The sequence below is a fragment of the Corylus avellana genome, chromosome ca9 (genome assembly GCF_901000735.1).
Source record: "Corylus avellana chromosome ca9, CavTom2PMs-1.0".
Lineage (NCBI taxonomy): Eukaryota > Viridiplantae > Streptophyta > Magnoliopsida > Fagales > Betulaceae > Corylus > Corylus avellana.
Window position 1 is genome coordinate 9,092,834 of NC_081549.1, and position 4,788 is coordinate 9,097,621.

Consider the following 4,788-nt stretch of genomic DNA (forward strand, 5'->3'; position numbering starts at 1 on the left):
GGTCACGTTTCGTGACCCATGAAATTTTATTATACTCATCGGGTAATTTCTAATATTCTATTGTTGGAAAATGTTGTGTCTAGTCGAGCATCAAAGTTGTATTTGAATTTGTAGTTGGGAATTTGACTTTGGGTGAGATTGCACAATCAAGCTGTCTATTTTAATTTCCTACACTTTTCATACGGATATGTGAAAGAACATGTTGGCTTCAAAAGGGAGCATATAAAAGTGTATAAGATTATTTAAATAACATACCATTGATTAGAATATGACGAAAAAAAGAAAAGAAAAAAGACACACACACAACATCTTCTAATTTGCACATAAAATTAGCATTTATGAATTACGAATGGACTTAAATAAAAAAAATTGAAACTGGAATTTATAGTGAAATTACAAAGAATTGTTTAAGAATGTGATAAATTTTGTAAATACATCGTAACTTTTGAGCTGAGGGGTCCAATTGTCGAATGACTTGTGCCAGATGTTTGTGGTCTACTTGTTGGGTATATCATAGTGTCCCTTTGCAAACAATATTTTTAGGGGAAGATTCACTTTACCCCTGAAGTTTCATGGGTTTTTCAATTTGAACCCCAATGTTTAAAAATTGACAATGTAGCCTCCTAAAGTTTCAAAAATTTTCAATTTAGACCATCCGTTACTAATTTCCGTCTAATTGGACGGAAATCATCTCACATGTGTCTCTCGTGGGATTTTGATGCTCTCTATTTCAATTTTGCCTTCATTAAAACCTATAAAACTACGTAATTATCCTCATTAAAACCTATGAAATTGAGGGTAACTACATAGTTTCATAGGTTTTAATGAGGGCAAAATTGGAATAGAGGGCATCAAAATCCCACGTGAGACGCACATGGGATGATTTCCAGCCAATTAAATGGAAAACAGTGATGGAGGATCTGAATTGAAAATTTTTGAAACATTAGGAGGCACATTGAGAGTTTTTAAACATTGGAGTTCGAATTGAAAAACCCTCGAAACTTCAGGGGTAGTGAATTTAACCCATACTTTTAATGGTAAGATTCAAATTTTATTCATATCTACGGGTAAGGATGTGATATAAAAAATAAATAAGTAAAAATGTATATTTTAGAAATAACATTATATTGGTTCAAAAAAACTATTCAAAGATCTGAAAGAGTAATACAAAGTGTAAAAAAATTAAACGACAAAAATAAGAATCAAATATATGTCCCAGTCAAGACAAGTTTAAGCGTGGTGACACCTAAAAGTAGAAATTAGGCTCAATACATAGAAGAATTTTTTTAGGAATGGACCATTTCATTCAAACGAAGATAGGTGACATGCAAAAAGAATATTTTTAACGTAAACAGTTGAACATATTGGCCACATAGTTTGGTTTAGAATCACTACAAAAAACTTATTTTTTTACTGACTACCCATTAGTACGTGTTAAGGTCAAAAAAAGGTTAATAATGTTTAGTGACATGTGTGACAAGTCAAAAATCAGGGTGTCTGTCGCTACTGTGACTTTAGTGATGTGTGGATTTTTGACACGTCACGAAAGTTTTGGTAACGTGCCAATTTTGCACGTCACCAAATGGTGATGTGTCAATATTGGCACCTCACCAAAAGTTTCGTGATGTGTTAGATTTGACACGACACCAAAGGGTGACGTGTCAAAAATCCGCACGTCACTAAAGTTTAAAGTTTTTTTTTTTTCGGACACCACAATATGAGAATTAGCTTTCTTCGTGAAAACTAGTTCTGTCCGGACGGGCACTTTCCCCCGTCCGGACGGCCCGTCATAGAATGCCCAAAAAACGTGTTTTAATGGGTGACGTGGCTAGGGTTTGATTCTCTCATATATAAATAACTTTATAGAGAGAGAGAGGTAGAAAACAGGAGGTAGGTTTTGTGAGAGGCTGTGTTGAGAGAGAATATTTGTTGAGAGCCAAATTATTCCTCTTAGAGGATTTTTGTTAGTTTTGATTGTGTGCTTAATTGAAGTCTATCGGAAGGGTCCGATAAAGGAGAATCACATTGAAGAAGATTGTGAGCGAGGAGACGAGTTGGAGGCTTGTCAATCTTACAGAGCCAAGGTCTTGCAAAGGGTTCTAAGTGTTCGAGTAAATATGGGAAGATTTGGTTTTGTCACCGAATTGCCAAAGGGGGAGTTTGTTAGCTTTTGTTGGCTAATTCGGTGATCCAAAGACTCAACAGTATTCCGAGAGATGCAAGGGGTTGAGAAGTGGAGATTAAAGAAGCTGAGAAGTGGTTGTTCGGACAACAAGTTCTCCATGTCCGGACAGAAAAAACAGAGACTCACTTTCTTTGTTGAAGCAGTGGCAGTCCGGACAGGGGAACAATGCTGTCCGGACACCAAAGTACGAGAATTAGTTTTCTTCGTGAAAACTAGTTCTATCCGAACAGGCACTTACCCTCATTCGGACGGCCCGTCGTAGAATGCCCGAAAAACGAATTTTAATGGGTGACGTGGCGAGGGCTTGATTCTCTCATATATAAATAACTTTATAGAGAGAGAGAGAGAGAGGTAGAAAACAGGAGGCTAGGTTTTGTGAGAGGCTGTGTTGAGAGAGAATATTTATTGAGAGCCAAATTATTCCTCTTAGAGGATGTTTGTTAGTTTTGATTGTGTGCTTAAGTGAAGTTTATCGGAAGGGTTCGATAAAGGAGAATCATGTTGAAGAAGATTGTGAGTGAGGAGACGAGTTGAAGGCTTGTCGATCTTACAGAGCCAAGGTCTTGCAAAGGGTTGTAAGTGTTCCTAGTGGCTGTAATCTCTGGATAATCTTTTGATAGTGATTTCCTGGGTTTGGCTGCCTCAGAGAGGTTTTACTTTTAGAACGTTTTCTGAAAGGTTTCGTCTTTGTCACCAAAATCTTTGTGTTTGATTTTACTTGTGTTTGGTGATTGTTTGCTTAGATTTATATATATCTGTTAATTCCACATAAAATTGTGATATTTATCTGTTTAGGGGTTTTCTGTAAAAAATTTCATTTAAAGTATGTCCCTTATGTCACATATATTATTGTAATTATAAAATATATGTAATTGCGGTATTCAGTAATTTATTCCAGTTAAAGCTTATTGTGTGAAATCAAATATTTTGAATTAAATTGCTGATTTAATTCTTGTGGAACAAGTTATTTGACTTCACTACTGATTTTATTCTGTGGAATCAATTAGCTGTATTTATTTAATTTTTATTCCTTGATGGGAGGAATAATTAAGGTAACTGATAAGCGCCGAATGTTGCACATTCAAGCCCCTTAATTTACATATGTTAATTCCTTAGCATTGTTATTTGTTTGATTTTGTTTTGTTTTTGTGTTTCAGGTCTTATGTGACAAACCATTGGAAATTGGGCTTAAAAGGACAACAAATTGAGTATTCTGGAGCTAGGAACGATCGCAGTACCCTTGAGATCGAGCGCACTTGCGCTCGAGCATCTGCGGGCAGGGATCGAGCGCAATGCGCTCGTGCGCACAAAAGCTAAGCTCGAGCGCACAAGACCTCGGATCGAGCGCACTCGGGCATGTACAGCACGGAAGAAGTCCTTCTCCAGCATGGGCTTGGATTTCAGTCTCCCAATTAGACTGGGAGACTGACTTCCGATTTTATGAGGATTTCTAGGGTTTTATGGTTTTCCAATTCCCTATAAATAGGGCTCTAAATATTGTAAACAGACACACCATTTTCTAGAGCAAAATTCAGTAAAATTGCCTGTGAAGTCTAGAAGATCATGAGCAGCTAAACCCAATTGTGGGGTATTGATGTAACCCTTTCCAAGCACAATGGTTTGATTGTATTTAATTTCTAGTCTTTCAATTTATGCATGTTGATTGTATAACTTTAAGGATTGCTACAATTGATTTCTGTTTTTCATATTAAATGCAATTGTTTTTAACTCCAATTCAATAATAGTAAGATTCTTATCTTGTCTTAGAAATTATTTTACTATTGTTGAACTCAAATCATTCTTATTTTCTGTGATTATAAGAATGATGGTTATACAATGGTTCTTAATTGTCATGTAATCAATAGGGTTAGATAGACCATACCTAGGAAAGACGGATCGTATTACACCCTAATTTAGTGTAATTTAGGTAGACGATCCGTGCCGACCAAAGATGGGTTATGCTATTCCGTTGATCGCATAAATTTATTTTCATATGTTTTCTTGTTTAAATTATAACATGCATAGAAATAATTGCTAGAATTAAATATGGTTAACCATTGGTGTGCGGATAGTGGTGAAATCAATACCCTTCTCTCTCTCTCTCTCTCTCTCTCATATATTTACTCTTTTATTTCCGTTTATTTTATGCACTTTAAATTCACACAAACAAATCACTCTCTTTTAATTAAGTTAACTTTGATCTTTTAAATTTTGATAATTAAATACCTACAGCCCTTGAGGTTCGACACCCTCAATATAGCCGTATCCTACAAAGATTCGTCCTATTGCGAGTGGTTATTTTTAATTGATATTTTTGGTCACAAAAATACCACATCAGTAACAGCTTTAATTGAGGGTCCCTAACCCACCTATAAATAAGGCATGTGTATTCCATCAATTGGGACTCACTGGTAGGCATAGGTCAGAAGAACCTCTTAATAATTTTAGTTTTCTAGTTTGGTTGCTGTGAAGTTGTTGTTCAATCTGCTTGAGCAAAGCAATGGCCGGAGGTACATATATATTAAATTATTTACGTTTCTAGTTTTATTATTAATTAGCATTTAATATATATAGAATTTTAACATGTGGTATCATAGCCATCT